The sequence below is a fragment of the Megascapheus bottae genome, chromosome 3 (genome assembly GCF_031878675.1).
Source record: "Megascapheus bottae isolate mThoBot1 chromosome 3, mThoBot2.hap1, whole genome shotgun sequence".
Taxonomy (NCBI): domain Eukaryota; kingdom Metazoa; phylum Chordata; class Mammalia; order Rodentia; family Geomyidae; genus Megascapheus; species Megascapheus bottae.
Genome location: NC_143511.1, coordinates 58799747 through 58825315, shown reverse-complemented (window position 1 = coordinate 58825315; position 25569 = coordinate 58799747). Strand labels below are relative to the sequence as shown.

Below are 25569 nucleotides of genomic sequence, written 5' to 3'. Positions count from 1 at the left end.
GCCCAGGCCCAGAGTTCCTGCCTCACAACCAACAACAACAACAACAATAATAACATAATAATAACAACAATTTAGGATGTTAAACCAGGTGCTAGTGGCTCATGCCTGTAAACCTAGATGCTTAGGAGGCTGTGATTTGAGGCCCAATGTTCACAGCCAAAGAAAGTAGATAAATAAGTGAGATGCTTATCTTAATTATCCAGCAAAAAGCCAGAAGTGGTATGGCTCAAGTGACAGAATGCCAACTTTGAGCAAAAACTGCCAAGAAAGAGCAGGAGGCCCTGAATCCAAGCCCTAGTACTACACAAAAACACTCCCATTTTATAACTAAAAAAATAGCAGATTTGGGAATACCACATTATAAATAAAAATACTGCTCAATGTTAGAAGAGCATACAGATGGATGATATAGATCAATGGCAGAGTGTTTACTAAGTATGCTAAAAGCCCTGGGTTCAATCCCTAACACATACACACATACACGCGCGCGCACGCGCGCGCACACACACACACACACACACACACATACACACACACACACACACACACACACACGACCATAGCCACTACCCATCACCTATCCCCTGGATGGAGGGGTGTTTAAAAGAAAGGAGGGAGGAGAGGAAGAGGAAAAGGGAGGAAGGTGGAACATGAAAAATTATGCCTAGAAGCAAAAAACTTCTAAAACATAATATATAAAAATCTCAAGTTATTAAAAACTAAAAACGAAAGATTATAAATAGGAGCTTATCAAACCAAAGCACATAAAGAGATTAAAACAAAAATCATAAGCTGAAAGAAGCTAGTTTCAATCTATAAAATACAAACTGATGTCAAAATTCTACAAACAATTCTTAGGTGAATTTTTTCAAAGGGAAATATGAAAATATCACCATGAAACCCTCCTCATGCTATAAATGTATTCTAATTTAGACAATTCAAATAAAGCTAAACAAAAAATGAACACACATTTTCACCAAAGTACACACTGTCAATAAACAGAGGAAAATATGCTCAGCTTCAGGAAATACTAAAGAAAATACCAAATACCATTTTAAATTTGCCAAATTTGGTGGGAGGGAAGGCTCATAATATCAAGTGTTGGGGAGGAAGTAGAGCAAGCAAATAGACATTGCTGGCTCTTGACTCAGTAACCACATGATTTACATTTACCAGGATCCAATGACTCAAACACTGGAAATGCTTGGTAAGAATAAGAACTGACAAGCTGAGCACGGTGTCTCATGCCTATAATCCTAGTTACTCAGGAGGCTGAGATCTGAGGATCATGGTTCAAAACCAGCCTGGACACTAAAGTCCATGAGACTCATCTCCAATTAACCATCAGAAAACCAGAAGTGGTGCTGTAAATGAAGGGGTATGGCAGTAGCCTGGAGCTGAAGAGCTCAGGGACAGCACCCAAGCCCAGAGTTCAAGCCCCAAGACCAACACCCCCCACTCCAATTTTTTTTCAATAAGTAATTTTCATCCTAGTTTCATTCTTACTTTGTTGAAAACAAGCTGTTTCAAATGTCTTTTTTTTTTTTTTTTTTTGGTGGGTCATCGGGCTTGAACTCGGCCTGGGCGCTGTCCCTGAGGTTTTCAGCTCAAGACTACCACTCTACCCTTGAGCCAAGCCCCACTTCCCGTTTTCTAGAAGTTAATTGGTCGGGTTAGCTTTAAACCTAGATCCTCAGATCTCAGCCTCCTGAGTAGCCAGGGTTACACATATGAGCCACCTCGCCCAGCTCAAATGTCATTATTTAGAAAGCAGTAACTTATACTTCATAGAAATCGGAACAATTGCCGGGCATGTGTGGCTCACACCTGTAATCCTACTACTCAGGAGGCTGAGATCTGAGGATCACGGTTCGCAGCCAGACGGGGCACCACATTAAAGTCCTGTGAGTCTCTTATCTCCAATTAACCACCAGAAAACCAGAAGTGGTGCTGTGACTCACGTGGTAGAGGACTAGCCTTGAGCTGAAGAGCTCAGACATCCCCCAGCCCAGAACTCAAGCCCCATGACACACGCACACGCGCACACACACAAAAGGTAGTGGTTAATATTCCTGACTTTCTAGTACAACCAGTGTTAATACTTTTAATAAATCTGTTCCATTCACCTTTTTCAGGAGCTAGCAATTCAACCCAGGGCCCACTGTATGCTACCAAGTGCTGTACTATGAGCTATACCCCCAGCCCTAACATAAAATTTTTTAAAGGCTGGCCAGGTGCTGGTGGCTCACACCCATAATTCTAGCTACTCAGGAGGTTGAGATCTAAGGATCGAGGTTCAGAGTCAGCTTGGGCCCTAAAGTCTATGAGACTCTTATCTCCAATTAGGAGCAGAAAACTGGAAGTGGTGCTGTGGCTCAAAGTGGCAGAGCAGTAGTAGCCTTGAGCTTAAGAGCTCTGGGACAGCACTCAGGCCCAGAGTTCAAGCCCCACAATTGACAAAAATCAAGTATTTTTACTTATTTTTGCAGTATAGAGCAGAAATTTATATACTGTATAAGAAATAAAACCCAGAAGTGTTCTAAGCTTCTTTTCACCTGAAGGTATCTTTTCTTTTTCAGGTTGGATACTGAACTTGATACTTGATGCTTTTGCTCATTGGATGGTACTCAACCAACTGACCCACACCACCAACTCCCTAATGGTATTTTTTATTCTAAGACAAAGATAGTTTAACACAGCACTCAGGAAAATAAGGCACGAAGATTATAAGTTAGAGGCTAGGGTGTGACAAAAAGCTTATTCAATGTTATATACAATTATTTGTTGAAAAGAACTAAAAAAAAGCTATAACCATTTGACTTTAATGATGAATGAACAGTAATGTTTATGTTTCTGCCTTTCGGTGGGGAAGATTATGATTAAATGACCTACAATTGAATAATCGCAACGTATTTAACAATATAACAGAAGTCAAAACAGGAGTTTTGATTATAATGCTATGAAAGTATTTTTAAAATTCAGTCACAAAATTAAACCCCAGTGTTCCTCGTTTTAAACAGCATATGCAATAGGATTGGAGCCATGTGTTGGTGGCTCATGCCTGTAATCCTAGCTACTCAGGAAGCTGAGATCTGAGGATCCCAGCTCAAAGCCAACCCCAGGCAGGAAAGTCTGAAAGACACATCTCCAATTAACGACCAGAAAACCAGAAGTAGCTCTGTGGCTCAAAGTGGCAGAGCAATAGTCTTGAGCAAGAGAGCTCAAGAATAGAGCCCAGGCCCAGAGTTCAAGCACAAAATTACACAATGGGGAGTGGGGGGAGGAGAGGATAAAAGACACACATGATAAAGAGACATTCGCCAACCAAAGATCTGTGCAATAGCAACCAATGATGACATCTGTGTACAAATCTACTCTAAGATTGTCAGTCTTCTTCAAAATAAAATTGAAAAATCAGATACATACATAAAATATGCCATGATAAGGTAGGAAATCTTAAATACTAAAAGAATAAAGGTTCAGGGCAGTGGTCTCTCATGCCTGTAATCCTAACTACTCAGAAGGCTGAAATCTGAGGATCATTGTTCAAAACCAGTCCAGGCAGGAAAATCTGTGAGACTTACAATTAACCACTAGAAAACCAAAAGTGAAACTGTGGCTCATAGAGCCCTAGCCTTGAGTAAAAAAAAAAACCCTGGTCCTGAGTTCAAGCCCCATGACCTACCAAAAAAAAGAAAAAAAGAGGGGCCGGGAGTTTGGCCTAGTGGTAGAGTGCTTGCCTAGCATGCATAAAGGCCCGGGTTTGATTCCTCGGTATCACATACATACAAAAAAAAAAGCCGGAGTGGTGCTGAGGCTCAAGTGGTAGAGCTCTAGCCTTGAGAAAGTCCAAGGACAGTGCTCAGGCCCTGAGCTCAAGCCCAGGACTGGCAAAAGAAAAAAAAAAAAGATGAAAGGGAAAAGGGAGGGGGTGTTTCTGGGATTGTGGGGTGGGTGTGTGTGTGTGTATGTGTGTAGCGTGCATGCGAATCCTCGGGCTTGAACTCAGAGCCTGGGCACTGTCCCTAAACTTTTTTTGCTCAAGGCTAGCTCTATACTACTTTGAGCCACACCACCACTTAAGTTTTGTATATTCACATACTTTTTCTTCCTCTGCCTTCATTTCAAACTTAACACTTTTTACATTGAAAAGTTAAAAGTTATCTGCTGTGTGACGATAGAGAGACATTAATTTCCCTATTTCCATAATTATAATAACTCAATGGAACACACAGTAGGCATTTTCTAAATGAACAAAAGGAAATTAAAATTAGCAGGATGGACAATGAACAAAAAAACTCCCAGTTAATACGCACAATGTGCATCTCTTAAGTTTTGTATATTTCATATTCTTTGCTATAACAGTATATAAATACTATATGCTACCATACTAATCAAAAACTGGGTTGTTAACTAGAAAGCACTATCACTAAAAACTAAATGCCATGGCCGGGAGTCTGGCCTAATGGTTAAAGTGCTTGCCTAGCATGCATGAAGACCCAGGTTCGATTCCTTGGTACCACATACATAGAAAAAAGCCGGAAGTGGTGCTGAGGCTCAAGTGGTAGAGCTCTAGCTTTGAGAAAGTCCAAGGACAGTGCTCAGACCCTGAGCTCAACCCAGGACTGGCAAAAAATAAATAAATAAAAAATAAATGCCTTATTTTTCCCACCACCAAATCTGACAATATTCAACAAGAAGCGCCCATCGTATGTATCCAAATTCTCAAACACTAAGAAATGAATAAAAAGATAAAAATACTACCAGTCTGTGAGATCAGAACATAATATATTTAATCAGCAAATTACCAAATCTGGTTTTGCAACACCCCCTCCTGGGGGAACCAAAAGTGTCTCAAATGTCTCAAATTTTTATATTCTAGTTTAACATAAAAATCTGTGTTTATGTAGTCTGGAAATAATGTGCCAACAACACACTGGTCAGAGATCACTGACAAAACAAAATAAATGATCAGTAAGTGACTTCTCAAGAAAGATTTGGGGCTGTTTCTGAGGCTCAGGTGGGCAGTCCAGACAAGCCTCCACCCAGGAAGCAAACCAAAAAAAAAAAAAAAGGAAATACATCCAGACCGAGAGAAAGTCTTTGACAGAGCCCAAAGAGAGCCCCAAACAGAACTCACCCGACCCGGGTCTATTCCCCAGCCTTTCTCCCTCACCTCACTGCCTCCTGGAGAACTCAAGCTCACCCTCATTCCCAGCGCTGAGCTTCATGACAGAGCCCTGGGCGGCGGACCTCCTCTGACACCCTCTAGTTCCACCGACGTCTCCGGACTCCCACGGGATAGGTGCCCCCGGCGCCGGGCGTCTGACAGCGCTCGTACTTCTCTTAAGTCGAACTCATCTTTCCCCCCCATCCCTCCTCCCCAGTGCCCTCCGCCCCTTGAACTCCGTCCCGTCGTGCTGACCCTTTTCCCACAATGCTCCCCAAGTCGCTCAGGCCCCTTTCTCCCCCCCACCTCCCGGCTTCCTTCCATCCCGGGGGGCCTCGAGCCCTTTTCCTCCCACCCCTACTGCCTTCCCGTGGGCAACCAGGTACCGGCCCCTTCCCCAACTCCGCCCCTCTTCCCCCTCCCGCCCCAGAGAGGCCCCCTCACCGAAGCGCCGCTGCCGTCTCCAAAGCTGAAAGATACTGGCGCCGGACGGCCTCCGAGGCTCTGTCCTCGCTGAGCTCCAGAAGCCCCTAGGGAGAGCGAACGCCCACTTTTCCAATTCCACCAGCCCCGGGCCAGGCCGTCACCGTAGCCACCGCCAGTACTACGGCCGCCATGTTGAGGTCCTACTTCCCTCCTCCTTCTCTTCTCCGCCCCGCCCCCTTGGGCGTCTGACGTCAAGACGCTGCGCCCCACCCGTCGGAACCAATGGGAGGAGCTGATGGTGATGTAACTAATTCCTCTCCGACAGCTGAGCAGCTACAACATTGCCATTAAAACGGGAACCCAGCCGGGGGGCCCTGGCTCCCACCTGTAATCCTAACTACTCTGGAGGCTGAGATCTGAGGGTTGTGGTTCAAAGCCAGACCAGGCACTAAAGTCTGTGAGACTCTTATCTCCAATTAACCACCAGAAAACCAAAAGTGGAGCTATGGCTCAAATGATAGGGCGGTAGCCTTGAGCTGAAGAGCTCAGGGACAACGCCCTGATCCAGTTCAAGTCCTACGACTGACACAAAAAATAAATAAAAATAAGTAAATAAAATGGGAACTCTAGCCGGGCGCCCATGGCTCACACTTGAAGATCGTGGTTCAAAGCGAGCCCAGGCACTAAAGTCCATGAGACTTTGGGGGCTGTAGTTCAAGTGGTAGAGCATTCGCCTTGAGCTGAAGAGCTCAGAGTTCAAGCGCACCAATGACAGGCAAAAAAGAAAAAAAAAAAGGAGGGGGTGGAACCCTGTAAAACCCTAAGAGGATGGTTGGTCAACATTAAGAATTCAGCCAAAGCAGAGACACTCAACACTTTTAACTGTGAAGGGACAAGAAACAGAGACAGTGCCATCATGTTCGGAAATCAGGATGTCTAACTTCTGTTCCCAGGTCAGCAAACTCATAAAAGTGGTATCCTTTCTAGGTCTCTCCCATATAAATGCAGAGGTTGGAAGAACTCTTCTAAATGTCTCTATAGTTTTGACATTTAATATGTTGAAACCAGGTAATCCATTTCTAAGATCTATCTGTTAATTGAAATGTCTGCTGGAATTAAGTACATGGAAGATTCATAACTAAATTAAATGAACATTTGTTCTTAAAAAATTCATACTCAAGCCAGGCCTTGTGGCTCACCCCTATAATCCCTCCTACTCAGCAGACTGAGATCTGAGGATCAAGGTTCAAAGCCAGCCCAGGCACAAAAGGACTTGAGACTCTTTAACCCCAAAAAAAACATAAAGTGGGATTTGGCTCAATGGTAGGGTGGTAGCCTTGAGCTGAAGAGCTCAAGGATAGTGCCCAGACTGAATTCAAGCCCCATGACCCCCACCCCAAAAAAAAATTATACTCAGGGGGCTGGGAGTGTAGCCTAGTAATAGAGTGCTTGCCTAGCATGCACAAGGACCCAGGTTCAATTGCTCAGTACCATATACACAGATAAATAAAAGTGCTAGCACAGAAAAGGGCTAGCCTGGAGAAAGCTCAAGGATAGCGCCCAGGCCCTGAGTTCAAGCCCTAAGACTGGCAGTGGGGAAATTGAATGCATTTTTTTAAAGTGGATGGTAGGGCTTTGTTCAAGGCTAGCACTCTACCACTTGAGCCACAGCACCACTTCCTGATTTTTGTTTTTTGGTGGTTAATTGGAGATAAGAGTCTCACAGACTTAATAGTGCCCTGGCTGGTTTTTGTTGTTCTTGTTGTTTTGGGGGTCATGGGGTTTGAACTCTGATTCTAGGCACTCTCCCTGAGCTCTTAAGCTCAAGGCTACCACCCTATCCCTGGAGCCACAGCACTACTTCTGGTTTTCCAGTGGTTAATTGGAGGTAAGAGTCTCACCAACTTTAGTGCTGGGGCTGGCTTTAAACCTCCATCCTCAAATCTCAGCCTCCTGAGTAGCTAGGATTACAGACATGAGCCACCCTCACCCAGCTGGACACATGAATCTTTAACTGTACAAAAAGCTAGAACGTGGTCATGATGTAACAGGTACTGGAGATCAAATTCAGAAACTCAGGCTTGCTAGACAAGCTCTACCACTGAACTGCACATCTTCCTCACACATCTAGTGTTTGGTAAACTTCCTAAATGAAGCTCTAGAGACTTAGGTCAGAAATCTTGCATAGTCAACCAGCTGAGATCTGAAGATCAAGCTCCAGTACTACCCAAAATAAATAATCCTAAATTTACTAGAGGAATTAGGAAAAAAATTACAACTGGTGGTAAAGGATATGTACGCTACCATATCTACTTCTCTAGCCCTATATTTTCTCTGGATTTTTTTTTTTTTTTTGGCCAGTCCTGGGCTTGGGCTCAAAGCCTGAGCACTGTCCTTGGGCTTTCTCAAGGCTAGAGCAATACCACTTGAGCCACAGTACCACTTCTGGATTTTTTTCTATGTATGTGGTACCGAGGAATCGAACCTGGGTCTTCATGCATGCTAGGCAAGCACTCTATCACTAGGCCAAACTCCCAGCTCTCTCTGGATTTTTTTGGTGTTATTGTTGGTCTTGGGGCTTGGACTCTGGGCCTCGGCACCGTCCCTGAGCTCTTCAGCTCAAAGCTACCACCTAGTGCCACTTCCGCTTTTCTAGGGGTTAATTAAAGGTAAGAGTCTCTTGGTCTTATTGCCCAGGCTGGCTTTGAACCTCAATCCTCAGATCTCAGCCTCCTGAGTAGCTAGGATTATGGACATGAGCCATTGTGCCCAGCTTCTCTGGATTTTTTTTTTTTCAGAACTATTTTGTTTTACGGATTTTTAGGAAGCAGCACTGTGGCTCACGGGGTAGGGGAGTGGCCTTGAGCCAAACAGATCAGGGACAGCGCCCAGGCCCAGAGTTCAAGCTCCACAACCGACCCCCCCCCCCCCGCAAAAAAATGATTTTTACTTTGAATAAGCTGAAAGCCATGAGAGAGTTGTCACAAGAGAAGGAACATGAAAATTAGCATATATAGTCAAGAATAGCTAAGATTACAATTGTGTGAGCCACTGGCACCAAGCTTTTTTTTGCATGAGGGCCAAACTATTTTCTGCAATTTTACTTTGCATTCCCATTGACAATGTCCATGTATCTCTGCTTGCTCACCAAGACTTGATAGTTTTTGCATGTTTGTTTTGTTTCTGAAGTGGTATCTTGTGGATTTGATTTGCATTGCATTTCTTTAATGTCTAATAAGTTGAACATGTCTTTTTTTTTTTAAGAGACCATTGTGTGACCTTGAACTCATAATCTTCAGGGCATACCAGCAGGCTGCAACAATCCACTGTAGGACCCACAACAGAGCATGGGGCAACTTGATTGTGGAGTCCTGCTCTCCTGTGGAATTGCTGGGTGCATGGCGTTCGAGGGAGACTGAATCTGTACAATGGCTTGCCATATCCAGATCTCAGGACACATAAATTATACTAGCAATTAGGGTTGGGGATGGGACCAGGACCCTCACAAAAGCTACCTAGGTACTTTGTTAATGAGGTTTATGTTCGTTTCATTTGAACATTCTCAATTCAGACAGTTGTGTTTGTGGTTTGTGTGCATTACAGTTGTACAAAATGGGGAAGCCATTACAGGAGAACTCATCAAAACAACATGTTGTAACCGCATCATTCCACTTGTAGGTATGTGCCATCGTTGTGCTCCTCTTTGTGCTAAATGACCCATGTAGAATGTCCTTCAATGCTTCAATGAGAAGGCAGGCAAGGGAATTTCAGGAGGAAACTTTGGCAAATTGTCCACACAGGTCAGAGTGAGGTTCTCCCATGATGCCCCAAGTCCTATGGTGCCATCTGCAGCTCAGATGGGAAATGACAGGGTTAGGGTTATTAAAATGGGTAAGATATTTGGTAAAACTGCAACCTATTTTTAAAAGTTTCTATTGAATTCAAGTGAGGATTATTATATCCAAAGTTCAAATGAGACCAAGACCCTCAGTTAAGAAAAGCTAGGAACTTCATTAAGCCACATGGCATCCGCTTCCCACTACCAAGAGAGTGAATCACCATCTTGATACGGAGAAACACTGGTGCTTAGGGTGGGGTAGGGTTTTAGAAGCAAGAATTACAAAAGCCCACCATACAAGACCATTGTGTCATAATTTAACTGGTGATTATTTAGTGACCTTTAAGTCCATTTGTTCTTCATCATAAACATTAGACATCATAACCCTTGATGGGCTTGCCCACAGTGGTACCATACCATGGCTAGTTCTAATTGGAAGGCAATGGCGTCACCTGGTGAGTGGTGTTGCTAAGGCAAGCAAGCAAGCAGATACAGAAGCAAAATGGTGGTTAGCCTTGTGCTATTTGTGTAACATAAACATATTTTCCTCAGGGCGTCCTGATCTTAGTTATCTTAGTACAACTAGAAGGCTAAATACCATAGAATGTTTTCTTTCCTTGAATCATCTCAGACAGCCTTCAGTTCTTCAGGGTCTTGCAGTTTTAACCCCTGGCTTATAGGTTCTTTTTTTCTCATGAGTATGTGTCTGGGGGTCTCTCAATTAGCTCGCTTTCTTTCTTTCTTTTTCCTTCCTTTCTCTTTTTCTTTCTTCCTTTCTCTCTTTCTTTCTTTCTTTCTTTCTTTCTTTCCTTCTTTCTTTCTTTCTTTCTTTGCCAGCCCTGGGGCTTGAACTCAGGGCCTGGGCACTGTTCTTGAGCTTTCTCAAGGGTAGTGATCTACCACTTGAGCCACAGCACCATTTCCAGCTTTTTCTGTGTATGTGGTATCAAGGAATCAAACCCAGGGCTTTGCGCATGTTAAGCAAGCACTCTATCACTAGGCCACACTCCTGGCCCCAATTAACTCTTTTTCTAAGGCAAAGCCACCTGGTGGTGACCAGATTCCACATTTCCAACTCCTCTTCTTGTATATTGCCCAGTCTTGGATCAATAAGGATGGGGAAATCAGTCACTCTGAGCTAGTAGTTCATATGATCCAGACATTTGTGGATGTAATAATAACATTTTCACTGCCTGAACTCTGTCTTTAACATATTGCTTAAGCAATTTACAATACAAGGACCAACAGTTATGATAAGTAACAGTTTTATTCACCCACATCTAGTCCTCAGCCATTCTCACTGTATTTCCCCCAGGGATGCTTGTAACTCCACCCTGCCAAGGCACAGGTGGATGCCCCTGCTTCTTCTACCCTTCTGGGCTTCCCTTCTGTCTGGCTTCCCACCTCTCTATCTCCTATCTACCCGGCAGCATTGTTACCATCCTGTCTGTCCTTTCTCCCTCTCTTGGGCAATATGGTCCCCCCCCCTAATAAACTCCTTTACTCTCCTGGCCTGCCTCTCCCTGGTCTTCTGCAATGGTTTGCTTACACTGGTGGCAAACTTGGATCAAAGATTCCTTGGTGAGCTGGCTATCACCCAACTCTACTGAGACCTTGTGCCAAGCCTAAGCCCATGTACAAAACCACAAAGATAAATCTCCCATGTCCAAGTGCTCCACTCAGCATCTACAACAGCAGCTCCGATTTGCTTCTCCAGAGAGATGACTGAACCCTAAGCCTAGGGCTCAGATACAGAACCAGGAAGGCCACTGTATCACACAAAATAAAATCTTGGCGCCAGGTTCTGAGCTCTAAGAGGACCATAAGGCCATTGGGCTTAGGTCCTGGTATAGGCATATTTGCCCATTTCAGTTTGACAGCCTTCATCCTGGGACTTCCACAGGCCAGGCTGGCCATAGTTTTCCATTCCCAGCCAGAACTGCACCTACCCCCAGTCCCACCATGGTAGGACAGGTACTAGTTTTTTGCCTAATAAAGGGCAAAGGAAAAATTTTCTGTTCTTGTGATGGAAATTCTGCTTCTTGTTGCCTCAATCTTCAGTTCTCTCTAGCATTAGCCACATGGCGGATAGTGAAGAACTGGGAGCAGGCACCATCTTGGCATCATGGTAAAACTGGGATTACGGGGACCATCTGGGCATGGCAAAATTTCTAAAATCTCTTGGAGGTGGAGCTCTACTCAGTCCTCAGGAAATAGGCATGCCTCAATTCCTAGAGAGAGTGGGGATGTGGAAATTCAAGCTCCTGGTAAATTCTGTAACCACCATGTTTAAACCTGGACCTGGTTCAGGGTGCCTGACCTTGGCCCTCCAAGGGACTATGGCCTGTTTTTATGTTAGTTTGTTCATTTTATTTCCTGCTTCCTCGATAAGACCCATAGAAGCCTGATCAAAAAGTACGAACCTCACAAAGCTCAAATATGTAGTAGATGGTAATTAAGTTGGCTGGGATTTAAATAAGGTCAATCCATGCTGAAGGTTAAATGCTGTATATTGGATCCTGGTAACCCCTTGGTAAAATAAAGTTTTGCTTCTCCATTTTCTCTCCTTGCATTCCAACCCCCCTTAATATCAAGAGACCAGAGTTATTTGGAATAAGTGTGCAAGTGTGGTCACTAACCCCAAACACTTTGATCTCCCATCTCTGCCCTTAGTGCATAGGACACTTGCCCAGCTAGGCCTGTGCATTAAGTCAAGTGTAGCTAGGTGTATTCTTGTCTGTTGGCCTTAAACAGATAACTTGATTTTCCTCCCCCAGGATCAGCATTTTGCTTTAAAATAATACCATGCAGGAGCTGGGAGCGTAGCCTAATTGTAGAATGCTCACCTAGTGTGCATGAAGCCCTGGGTTTGATTCCTTGGTACCATATAGACAGAAAAAGCCAGAAGTGGCACTGTGGCTCAAGTGGCAGAGTGCTAGCCTTGAGCAAAATATGTTCAAGGACAGTGCTCAGGCCCAGAGTTCAAGCCCCAAGACTGGCAAAATAATAGTAATAATAATAATAATAATAATAACATGCAGTTAGTAGTGACTCAGGATGAAGGTTGGCACTGGACATGAGCCATAGTTGTCCATGGCTAAGCTGTATCCATTGTCTGCTCCCAAACTGTCTAGCCCCAACTTCTAGTAAAAAGATCAATCAGTTATTCCACATTCTGACCACACCTTCCTCAGCTCGGGAGTGTCTCCCCATACCTGTCCCATGTCTAAACACTGGTGGTTTCCCTGTGTTTTGACACCACACCTTCAGAGACCCAGTTACCTCTAAGGGTGCCTCTGCTGCATTACTTAACAGGAAGTCTCAAGGTTCCTTTATTACAAGGTATGCCTTTGGCAACTTAGTTTACTTCTTTCTTTCTTCCTTCTTTCCTTTCTTTCTTTCGCCAGTCCTGGGCTTAAACTCAGGGCCTGAGCACTGTCCTTTGGCTTTCTCAAGGCGAGCACTTTACCACTTGATCTACAGCACCACTTCCATCCTTTTCTATGCATGTGGTACCAAGAATTTGAATACCAGTCTTCTCCCATGCCAGGCAAGCACTCTACCCCTAGGCTAAACTCCTGGTCCCCTCACCTTCCTTTAAAGATGCCATTGCTGTAGATTTTTTTTTTTTTTGAGGGTCACAGCCTGGGCGCTGTCGCTGAGCTCTTTAGCTCAAGATTACCACACTACCCTTGAGCCAAACCCCACTTCCTGCTTTCTAGAGGTTAATTGGAGATGAAAGTCTAGGTCCTTTTGTGTCTAGGATGGCTTTGAACCTTGATCCTCAGATCTCAGCCTCCTGAGTAGCTAGCATTACAGGCATAGCTACCACACTTGGCTTTTTTTTCCCCCTAGTCCTAGGACTTGAACTCAGGGTCTGGGTTCCGTCTCAGCTTGTCTGTGCTCAAGGCTTATGCTATACTTAAGCCATAGTGCTACTTCTATGGTGGTTTTTTTTTTTTTTTCTGTTTATGTGGTACTGAGGAATCTAACCCAGGGCTTCATGCATACTAGGTAAGCGCTTTACCACCATGCCACATTCTCAGCCTAAAACATTTTAATAAATGGCATGGGATTTTTTCAACTTTTCTTTGCCAGTCCTGGGACTTGAACTCAGGGCCTGAACACTGTCCTTAGGCTTTTTCTTCAAGGCTAGCACTCTGCCACTTGAGCCACAGTACCACTTCTGGCTTTTTCTCTGTATGTAGTACTGAGGAATCAAACCTAGAGCTTCGTTCATGCTAGGCAGGCACTGTACAAGTAGGCCAGGCTCCAGGCCCTATTTCTGGGAATTTAAAATTGCAGCAGCACTCTTTCACAGTTGAATGGGTGAATGCAATATTCACCATGTGACTCAAGAGTCTGCTAGGCTTCTTAAGCCCTTATGTCTGGTACCAAAGCTAATAGTGTAGCTTCTCACCAAATAAGCTTCCCTGTGAGGTCCTGTTGGGTACTTCCCTCTCCTCACTCATCTCTTATGACTAACTTATACATCCAAATTCCAAACTATCCAGTGAGTCATTGAGCTGTGATTGCTTCTTATCCCTAGACTTCTAGAGTAACTTAATTCAGACAATAGGCTCTCACTCAAAATGGTGACTCACAATCATGTTCTCAGGTAAGGAGAATGGCAGAAAGCCATTCACCAAGGCTAGTTTCCCACACCAGATTAGTCCCTGCCTCACAAATCTCAGTATTAGGATTAAGTCTTGTTAATTGTGTGGCCTTTACCCAGAGCTAGAATCAGTAGTCTGGGCAAAACTCTGTTTTATCCTATACTAGAGTCTCCATCGTCTCCTTCCCCAAATGGAGGAGATGGCGCCATGTTCTGCCTCCTCACCATCTCTTTCATAGTTTCTGGTTGTCTTACTCTCCTTCAAAATTGTCTCTTTTGTGTCACCAGAGTCTTCTCATTCAAAAAGGGAAAATTGTAGATACTTCTTATTTGCCATCTTGTCCTATTCCTGATCTAACTTTGTAAGTCTGACAACAGTCAGTGTACTGAATATAAATTAAAGAGGGACAAAGCAAGAGTTCAAATACTAGCATTACCAAAAGAGAGAAATAGGGGCCGGGAGTTTGGCCTAGTGGTAGAGTGTTTGCCTAGCATGCATGAAGACCCGGGTTCAATTCCTCAGTACCACATACATAGAAAAAAGCCAGAAGTGGTGCTGAGGCTCAAGTGGTAGAGCTCTAGCCTTGAGAAAGTCCAAGGACAGTGCTCAGGCCCTGAGCTCAAGCCCAGGACTGGCAAAAAAAAAAAAAAAAAGAGAGAGAGAGAAATAAAAGTAAAGGAAGAAAGAATGCTTAGAAGTTATTATAGTTCAACAAGATGTGATTGTATGATAACCCAGAATGGTAGCAACGAATGATCAAAAACATACCTTTTTTTTTTCCTGGTCCTGGTTCCTGAGCTTTTGTTCAAGGCTAATATTCTGTCACTTCAGCTACAGCACTACTTCTTCTGGCTTTTCCTGAGTGACTTATTGGAATCTCACAGACGTTGCTGCTCAGCCTTGCTTCAAACTGCAATCCTCTGATCTCAGCTTCCTGAGTAATTAGAATTATAAGAATGAGCCACCAGTGTTAGGAAAATGAAGGAGAAAGGAAGGAAACAGACCAGAATCCATCTTCTGCAGGTAAGGACTGTTTATTGCCATCAAAGAGCATGGACCTTCCTATGGTGTGGATGCTGTGAGAAGAGGGGGTTTAGGAATTGTGTTTTAATGGGGTCTAACAGAGAGGCAGAAGTTAATGAGAATGCCATTAGATCTAGGGATTGGACCCACAGTGGAAGATTTATAGCCAGGATTAAGTAAATTGCACTGCTCGCTTCAGGCAGTCTGCACATATCTGGTAGCTTACATTTCTCAGCCCTAATCCAACTTTCCCTGTTTCCTATCCTCCAAATAGTTTAGCTATCCTTAAGAATGTAAAGTAGGGATGGGTGGCTGGTTGATTATCCTAGTGGTAGAGTGCTTGCCTAGCATGAACAAAGCCCTGAGTTCGATTCCTTAGTACCACATACACAAAAAAAGCCGGAAGTGTTCAAGCCCCAGGATTGGCCAAAAACAAAAGAAAAAAGAAAGAAAAAAAGGGGCGAGGAGTTTGGCCTAGTGGTAGAGTGCTTGCCTAGCATGCACGAAGACCCAGGTTAAATTCCTCAGTGCCACATACACAGAAAAAAGCCAGAAGTGGGGCCAGGAGTTTGGCCTAGTGGTTAAAGTGCTTGCCTAGCATGCACGAAGACCCGGGTTCGATTCCTTGGTACCACATATATAGAAAAAGCCGGAAGTGGTGCTGAGGCTCAAGTGGTAGAGTTCTAGCATTGAGAAAGTCCAAGGACAGTGCTCAGGCCCTGAGCTCAAGCCCAGGAATGGCAAAAAAAAAAAAAAAAAAAAAAGCCAGAAGTGATGCTGTGGCCCAAGTGGTAGAGCTCTAGCCCTCTAGCCTTGAGAAAGCTCAAGAACAGTGCCCTGAGTTCAAGGCCCAGGACTGTCAAAAAAAAGAAAGACAAAGAAAAAAGAGGGCTGGGAATATGGCTTAGTAACAGAGTGCCTGCCTAGCATGCATGAAGCCCTGGGTTCGATTCCTCTACCACATACACAGAAAAATTGGAAGTGGTGCTGTAGCTCAAGAGGTAGAGTACTAGCCTTGAGCAAAAGAAGTTCAGGGACAGGGCCCAGGCCCTAAGTTCAAGCCCCAAGACTAGAATAGAGCCAGGCATATAGGTGGCCTTTGCTTGTAATCCTAGCTACTATAGAGGCTAAAATCTGAGGGTCGTGGTATGAAGTCAGTTTGGGAAGGAAAGTGAGCTGCTTATTATCCAATAAACTACCAAAATGCCAAAAATGGAGCTGTGTCTCAAGGGGTAGAGTGATAGCCTTGAGTTCAAGCCTCAGGACTGCCACCCTGCCCCCTCACAAAAAAAAAAAAATCACAAAGGACAGACAGAATGACAAGTCACCAAGTAAGTAGTCTAAACAAATGCATGAATACAGAACAGGAAGATTCAGAATCCATAAGTGGATAAAAGGATAACCATAGGAGAGCAGAGGGAGATATATTTGAAGAAACCAGGACAAAAATGAAAGCGGAATTTGGCTTAGTTTTAACAGTTCAAAGACAGTAAATAAAGCAACTGGCATCCTTGACATAGCATCATTTTTTTCCTCTGGGGAAAAAAAAAGAAAAGAAAAATCTAGATGAATCACCGAAATCTTGAAAGTCAGGTTGAAACCTTGAATTCTTCCCCTGAAGCTCACAGTTTCACTGAAGGACTCAGATCTCTAAGAACTGCTGAAGTTCCATATGACGATGTAAAGATGCAAATATACTAAGTAAACACAATTTCACATTCCAAAAGAATGAAGGCATCAGGGCTGGGAGTTTGACCTAGTGGCACAGCGCTTGCCTAGCATGCAGGAAGATGAGGGTTCGATTCCTCAGTACCACATACATAGAAAAAAGCCAGAAGTGGTGCTGAGGCTCAAGTGGTAGAGCTCTCTGACCTTGAGAAAGTGCAAGGACAGTGCTCAGGCCCTGAGCTCAAGCCCAGGACTGGCAAAAAAAAAAAAAAAAAAGAATGAAGGCATCAACACAAAAAAGTAACTCTAAAATCTTAAAAGACTATAAGGCTGGAGCATAGCTCAAGTAATAGAGTGTCTGACTAACAAGTACAAGGCCATAAATCAATTTTTTTTGGTTGGTTGTGGGGCTTGGACTCTGGGCCTGAGTGCTAGCCCTGAGCTCTTCAACTCAAGTCTATCACCCTACCCCTTGAGTCACAGCACCACTTCCAGTTTTCTGGTGGTTAATTGGAGATAAAAGTCTCAGGTTCTTTAGTGCCTGGGCTAGCTTTGAATGCAATCCTCAGATCTCAGCCTATATATCAATTCTTGAAACCAACGAAAAGAGAATATGTAAGAATTGTTTTAAGTCATAGAGCTTATAATCTTATTATTGTTCTCTAGAGAGACAGAATTACAAAGATAGATTAGAGGAGAGAGAGAGAGAGAGAGAGAGAGAGAGAGAGAGAGAGAGAGAGAAGGAAGGATTTACTAAAGAAATCAGTTCAGCCAGGTGTTGACTCATGCCTACAATCCTAGCTACTCAGGAGGCTGAGATCTGAGGATCAAGGTTCAAAGCCAGCCCCGGCACAAAAGGACCTGAGATTCTTCAATTAACCTCCAGAAAACGGAAGTGGGGCTTGGCTCAAGAGTAGGGTGTTAGCCTTGAGCTGAAGAGCTCAGGGACAGCGCCCAGGCTGATGATCAAGCCCCAAGATCCACAAAAAAAAAAAAAAGAAAGAAAGAAAAAAAAAGAGAAAAGGAAATCAGTTCACACATTTACGGCAGTTAAGAAGTTCCACCATAGGCCATTTATAGACTAGAGACCGTGGGATGTCAGTAGTGTGGCTCAGTCCAAGTCCAAAGGCCTCGGATTCCTAGAAGCTGAGACAGAAAGCCTAACTCTCCAAAGAAGGTGGTCCTGAGGTTCAAAGCCTAGGGTGATAGGCAATCATAATATATATATATATATATATATATATATATATATTTTTTTTTTGGCCAGTCCTGGGCTTAAGCTCAGGGCCTGAGCACTGTCCTTGGACTTTCTCAAGGCTAGAGCTCTACCACTTGAGCCTCAGCACCACTTCTGGCTTTTTTTTTTCTATGTATGTGGTACCGAGGAATCTAATCCGGGTCTTCGTGCATGCTAGGCAAGCACTCAACCACTAGGCCAAACTCCCGGCCCCTCATTTTATATTTTTTATTGTTACTATAAAGATGATGTACAGATGGGTACAGTAATATAAGTCAGGGAATGAGTATATTTCTTTTTGGACAATGCCACCCCTTCTCTCACTCTCTTCCAGTTTTTCCCTCCACAAACTGTATAGTTGATTTTCAACATAGTGTCTAGTGAGCTGCTGCATTTGTTTATCCTTTCTCCCTCCATTTCTTTGCCTCTCCTAACACTCCCAAAGATATAAAAATGAACATACAGAACAAAACGGAAAGAAAACAAAACAAAAAAGGAACTTTTGTTTTCATTTCTTTCTCTTTTTTTGCCAGTTGTGGGGCTTAAATTCAGGGCCTGAGCACTGTCCTTGGACTTCTTGCTCAAGGCTAGAGCACTACCACTTGAGCCACAGCACCACTTTCAGCTTTTTTCTATGTATGTGGTACTGAGGAATTGAACCCAGGTCTTGGTGCATGCTAGGCAAGTACTCTACCACTAGGCCAAACTCCAGGCCCCTCCTGGAGTTCATTTCTATAAATATTATTGTATATGATCAGCTGCACATAGGTACTGTGCCTTTCTGTTGCCCTCCTAAGAGTGTGATGGTCAACCTTGATTGTCAATGTGATTACATTAAGAGATGCCTAGAAGATTTGTAGCACTTCTCTGGATGTATCTGTTAGGCTGTTTCCAAAGATAATTAAGGTGAGAAAATCTGTCCTTAATGTGGAGAGTACCATCCACTAGGGTTTCAATTCCTGATTTCAAAACTTACAGTCTGTAGGTAAATGGTTCCATTGTTTCTCGGTCTCTAACTTCAGAAACCATGGACCAAAATAAATCCTTCCAAACTTCAAACTACTTCCCTAAGGTATTGGTCACCATGATGAAAAACTAACACAGTCAACAAGCCTGGAGTTTTGACATCCACCACACAAGATGAGCATGTTCCCACCTCTTGGGAAAGAGAGAACAGAGCTATAAGATTTCACCTCCTAGGCCGGGAGTTTGGCCTAGTGGTAGAGTGCTTGCCTAGCATGCATGAAGACCCGGTTCGATTCCTTGGTACCACATACATAGGAAAAAAAAAAAAAAAAAAGCTGGAAGTGGTGCTGTGGCTCAAGTGGTAGAGCTCTAGCCTTCAGAAAATCCAAGGACAGTGCTCAGAACCTGAGCTGAAGCCCAGGATTGGCAAAAAAAAAAAGATTTCACCTCCTTTACTTGTTTTCTCTGGGTCCTCAACTGACTAGGTGGCCTTGGCTGCTTAATCAGGGAGAAAGAGCCTGGCACCTATGGAAGGAAAGTAGACACATTGTCTCCAGTCTCTAAAAAGCCATTCACAAAATTATGACAAATTAACTCAAGTAATTCAGAAAGTCCATCTGCCTTCCTTCAATGCCTAACACAGGCTTGTCTAATCTGGATCCCGAGACACAGGATGGCCAATGGTTACTAATGAGTTACTTTTTCTCCCATGTTTGCCAAATATTAAGGCAGAACTTAAAAGTTTGGATAAGGGACACTTCATCCCGAAATGGTGGTTTTAGAGGTAGCATTTAAGGTATTTCATATGCTAGCCCAGGCAATCCATAAACCTGCCTGGTCCACTAGACTCCCAGCAAGGGCCTAAAGAGACTACAGGCCCCTGCTTCAAATATGGCAAGACCGGCCACAGGGCTCAAACTTGCCCCAACCCTCAACCACCATACAAACCATGTTGTTAACTATCAGGACAAAGGACACTGGACAATGAACTGTCAAAGTTCAAGGGTCAGAGGTCAAAGATTAGGGGGGTCAAAGATCAAGGACAAAAGGTCAGAAGATGAGGGTCAAGGGTCAAGATTTGAAGGTCCAAGGTCAGATGTTATAAGTCAAATATCCGATGTCAACAGTCAAGGATCAAAGTTCAAAGGCAAGATGTGAAAGGTCAATGGACAAATGTCAGAGGTAAAAGTTCAAAGGTTATGGGTCAAGGATTAGAGGTCTGAGGTCAAGGGTCAAAAGGTTGTGGGTTGGATGTCAAAGGTCAGAGGCCAAGGGTCAAAGCACAAAGGTTGTGGGTCAGAAGTCAAAGGTCAAGGATCAGATGTCTAAGCTTTAAAGGTTGCAGCAAAGAGCCTAAAGAGCCTCCAGTGGTTAATGAGACATCACCAATTTTCCACAGAAAACCAGAAGTGGTTCTGTGGTTCAATGTGGTAGAGCACTAATTTTGAGTAAAAAAAGCTCAGGGTCAGTGAGAGGCCAGAATTCAAGCCTCACAGCTGACAGGAAAAGAAAAAGAAAGCAGAAAAATCTCCTTTTATAGTTAATAGGTAATGTTTTTCTTTTCTTTTTCTTTTGTAGGTCGTAGGACTTGAACTCTGGACCTGGGCGTTGTCCCTGAGCTCTTCAGCTCAAGGCTACAGCCCCATTTTCCTTTTTCTCGTGGTTAATTCCAAATAAGACTGCCCAGACTGGCTTTGAACTGCAATCCTCAGATCTCAGCCTCCTGAGTAGGATTACAGGCATGAGCCACTGTACCTGCCTATATTTTTTTTTCTTATACCCTTCAAATTTTTAAGATAAATGGGCCGAGTGCATGGCATAGTGGTAGAGTGCTTGCCTAGCATGCACAAGGACCTGGGTACAATTCCTCAGTATCACATACACAGAAAAAGCCAGAAGAGGATCTGTCGCTCAAGTGGTAAAGCCCAAGGACAGTGCTCAGGTCCTGAGTACAAGTCCCAGGAGTCGCAAAAAAAGAAATGAGGTCTGAGGCTGTGGCTGTGGCTTAAGTAGTAGAGTACTTGTCTAGACTGGAGTTCAAACTCAGTAGTGAGAAGAAAGGAAGGAAGGGAGGGAGAGAAAGAGGGAGAAAAGGAAGGAAGGAGAGAAGAGGGGTCTGGGAACTTAGTTCAGTGGTTGAGAAACATGCTCGCATGCTTACCATGCTGCACAAGGTCTTGAGTTTAGTCCTCAACATCAAAATACATTATATATAAATAAATGATTGGTCCAATTCAGGGTGGTTTTTCTTTTTTGTTGTTTTTTTGAGAAAGGTCTTAATATGTATTCTAATATGAACTTGAGATTTTCTTACCTCTTCCTCCTAAGTGCTGAGATTCCTTTGTCAAGAAGCAGGGTCAAGGACTAGTATAGATGTTCTCTGACTTTGGATTGTTTGGCTTATGATTTTTCAACTTTATGATGGCATGGAAGCAATGCATTCAATAAAAACTGTACTTTGAGCTGGGTGTGATAGTAAAGGCCTAAAATGCCAGCCTTTGGGAGGCAGAGACAGGATGATTATAAATTCAAAGCAATTTACAACCTTGTCTTAATAAAGAAGAAAGAAGGTGGGCGTGGTGGATCACACCTGTAATCCTAGCTACTCAGGAGGCTGAGATCTGAGGACTGTGGTTCAAAGTCAGACCAGGCACTAGAAGTCTGTCAGACTCTTATCTCCAATTAACCACCCGAAAACCAGAAGTGGAGGTATGGCTCAAGGGATAAGGCGATAGCCTTGAGCTGAAGAGCTCAGGGACAATGCCCAAGCCCAGAATTCAAGTCCCATGACCAAAAAAAAAAGGGGGGGAGGGGCTGGGAGTTCAGCCTAGTGGTAGAGTGCTTGCCTAGCATGTACGAAGACCTGTGTTTGATTCCTCAGTCACCACATCCACAAAAAAGAAGCCAGAAGTGGCGCTGTGACACAGGTGGCATAGTGGTAGCCTCGAGCAAAAACGTGTCCAAAAACAGTGCCCAGGCCCTCAGTTCAAGCTCCAGGACTGCAACAGTAAATACATACATGCATGTATGTGTGGGTAATGAAGGGACCCCTTTCTTGACTTCCTCCAAAATCCATCCCCTATAGGCATTTCCCATCTTCATGAAAATCCCTGATAACAGCTCAGATTACAAGAGCAGTTAAACCAGGTGGGGTTACCAGAATTCCTCCCCACCCTACCCCCCTTAGCCTGCCAGGAAAATCCCTCCCTTTCCTTTGTCATCAGAGCAGTGCGCCAGAAGCCCACCGAGACCCATTCAAACAGCAAAGGTGTCAGTGGTTGCCCAGTCATCACTCAGGTATGTTGAATTCCATTGGCCACCTGTGTATGGCCAGCCCAACCACATAGCTGGCAGTCTATAAAAGTAGCCTGTAAGATTAGGCTCTCTCACTCACATCTTAGAGACGGCCCTGACCGGTCAGTATGATTCTCGATGCTAGGCGCGGAATAAAACTCTATAATTTCCGATTTTGTGTCAGACTCGTTCCTTTGATCACGGACCCTAATATTGGGGAACTGGACCCTAACAGGTAACCATTCTCCCATCCAGCTTTTTCCAAATGTCTACTGTTAGCAAGATAGCTTAGGAAGAAACAGGCCAGATTCTCCATCTCAACAGGAGACAACTATTTATTGAGGCACAGCAATCTTCCCTTAGGAATGGAGGTTGAGTTAGGGGGTGCATTTGGGGATCAGGCTTATATGGGTCTTAACGAGGAAGCAGGAAATAAAATGAACAAACTAACATACAAACAGGCCATAGTCCCTTGGAGGGCCAAGGTCAGGCACGCTGAACCAGGCCCAGGATGGAATGCTCCACCTGGGGTGAGGGAACTTTCAGCGAAGACCAGGTCAGAATGACCTGGCTGTGGCCAAACTTGTGAGCATGCACTTGGTGCTTTGCTTGACATGACACTCCAGATGTTATAAGCTAAAACTGATCAGGAAACGCTCTCTATATAGCATGGAAAAAAAATGACAGATCTTGTAGCTGTCTAGGATGTGGCTTTACGTGATGGAATCTACAAGACTGCATTCAAACACAAAACCATGTGAAAATGAGTATTGTATGAGTATTGTATGTTGACAGGAAGGAAAAAGGGAGAATGGATGTCGCCAGGCATGGTGGCTCATGTCTGTAATCCTAGCTGAGATCTGAGCATTGAAGTTCAAAGCCAGCCCGGGCACTAAGGACCCTAAGACTCTTATCTCCAATTAATCACTAGAAACCAGGCAATGAGGTTGTAGCTCCAGTGGTGGGGCGGTAGCTTTAAGCTGAAGAGCTCAGGGACAGCACCTAGGCCCAGAGTTAAAACCCCGGGACTGACAAAAAAAAAAAGATGTTTAAGTTGGTGGGCAAAGAAACATTCAACATCCAAACTACAAAGACTAAAGCCACCATAAACACTGACACTGTCTTTGGCTTTGCTTATGCATATACTCTAGAAATTAGTGGGAAGAGCCTCAAGAAGTAGATAGTAGATCAAAGACCACCAACATGTGGGTGATGTGCTTGGATGGTCAGGACTTCAGAGTTGTTCTGGAGAAAGACACTAAGGATGTTTGGTGCAATGGTAAGAGCAGGAGTTTATGGATGATGGGACAGAAATACACTTCAGCCTTGGGAAATAAGACTGTTAAATAAAGGCAGTGAACAGACGGAAAGAGAGAGTAGGCATTATCCACACCCTTGTGGTGGACAACAGAGAAATCACAGAGACTCCTGCATGGTTTCTCTTCATAAATTTTAGTCTGGTCAGGTGTGGTGGCTCACGCCTGTAATCCTAACTACTCTGAAGGCTGGATCTGAGGATCACGGTTCAAAGCCAGCCAGGGCACTAAAAAGTCTGTGAGACTCTTATCTCCAATTAACCACTTGGAAGTGGTACTGTGGCTGAAGGGGTAGGGTGGTAGCCTAGAGCTGAAGAGCTCAGGGACAATGCCCAGGCCCAGAGTTCAAGTCCCATGACCGACAAAAAAAAAAAAAATATATATATATATATATACATATATATATATATATTTTTTACTCTGAAGAAGCACGCGCACACTCACACCCTGTCCCTGAGCTCTTCAGCTCAAGGTTACTGCCCTACTGCTAGAGTTATAGCCCTACTTCCCATTTTCTAGCCCAGGCCCAGAGTTCAAAAAAGAGTATGAGGCTAGTTTGGACAACACAGACAAAAAGAGTGAGGGGAAGGTTGGGAGGGAAGGAGCAAGAGAGGGAGAAATAGATTGGTGTGGCATATATTAATGTGCCTACATCCCAGCACTCTTAAGTGGAGAAGCAGAAGAATCAATGCCAGCATGGGCTACACATATCAATAATGTGTTTCTTTTTTCTTTCTTTTTCTTTTCTTTTTTTTTTTTTTGCCAGTCCTGGGGCTTGAACTCAGGGCCAAAGCATTGTCCTTGAGCTTTCTCAAGATAAGCATTCAACCACAGGCCACACTCCTGGCCTCAATAACTTATTACTAAAACAAAAACAAAAGTGAACTGTGGCTGGTGGCTCAGGCCTGTAATCCTTGCTACTCAGGAAGTTGAGCTATAGACATTCAAGGTTCAAAGCCAGCTTGGGCAGAAAAGTCCTTGAGATTCTGTCTCTAAAAATAACCAACAAAAGGGCCTGGGAGATAGTGATACAGTGCTTGCCTAGCATGCACAAAGCTCTATTTTCAATTCCTTGGTACCACATACACAGAAAAAGGCAGAGTGGTGCTGTGGCTCAAGTGGCAGAGCATTAGCCTTGGGCAAAAAATGTCCAAGGTGGAGTTTGCCTAGTGGTAGAGTGCTTGCCTAGCATGCACAAAGACCCGGGTTCCATTCCTCGACACCACATACATAGGAAAAAAAAGCCAGAAGTGGTGTTGTTGCCCAAGGGTAGAGCTCTAGCCTTGAGAAAGCCCAAGGACACTGCTCAGGCCCTGAATTCAAGTCCCAGTACCGGGGAAAAAAAACTAACAACAAAAAAATAACTAGCAAAAAGCTGGGCTCGGGGTGTGGCTCAAATGGTGGTATGCTGGCTAAGAAAGCATGCAGAGCAAGCACCAAAATGGTAATAGTTTTAAAAATTAACTGTGCTCCAAACTTTTTTTTTTTCTTGAAGCAATCTCACTATGTGGCCCAGAGTGATCTGGAATTACTACACCCAGGGAATCCTCCTGCCTCAGCCGCCTGAGTAGCTCGGACTACAGGCACACACCAGCATGCCTGGCAAGCATTGGGTTTTTTTTGTTTTTTTTTGTTTTTTTTGTAGATCATGGGGCTTGAACTCGGCCTGGGCGCTGTCCTTGACCTCTTCAGCTCAATGCTACTGCCCTAGCCTTGAGCCAAGCCCCACTTCCCATTTTCTAGAGGTTAATTGGAGATAAGAGTCTTAGGTCCTTTTATGCCCAGGCTGGCTTTGAACCTTGATCCTCAGATCTCAGCCTCCTGAATAGCTAGCTAGGATTATAGGCGTGAGCCACTGTGCACTGTGAGCTTTGTCTTTTTTTTTTTTTTTTTGGTGCCAATCCTAGGCTTGAACTCAGGGCCTGAGCACTGTCCTTGGACTTTCTCAAGGCTAGAGCTCTACCATCTGAGCCTCAGCACCACTTCTGGCTTTTTTCTATGTATGTGGTACCAAG

At 44.0% G+C, this 25569-nt stretch overlaps 1 protein-coding gene and 1 pseudogene across 6 annotated transcripts in view; one reads left to right on the top strand and one right to left on the bottom strand.

Annotated features, from left to right (window-relative positions):
• Ubap1 (ubiquitin associated protein 1) overlaps nt 1-25569 on the bottom strand; it is a 75761-nt gene that overhangs the window by 34839 nt on the left and 15353 nt on the right. For 3 of the 6 annotated variants that reach the window (XM_090330121.1, XM_090330125.1, XM_090330126.1), the window contains exon 1: nt 5615-5787. The gene's annotated coding sequence lies outside the window, so the exon portion shown is untranslated. Of the gene's footprint in view, nt 1-5206; nt 5345-5614; nt 5788-14821; nt 14985-25569 lie in introns of those variants that run through there. The other 3 variants (XM_090330123.1, XM_090330122.1, XM_090330124.1) reach the window with 2 other exon arrangements.
• Nucleotides 19714-23725, top strand: LOC150065552 (fas apoptotic inhibitory molecule 1 pseudogene; annotated as a pseudogene).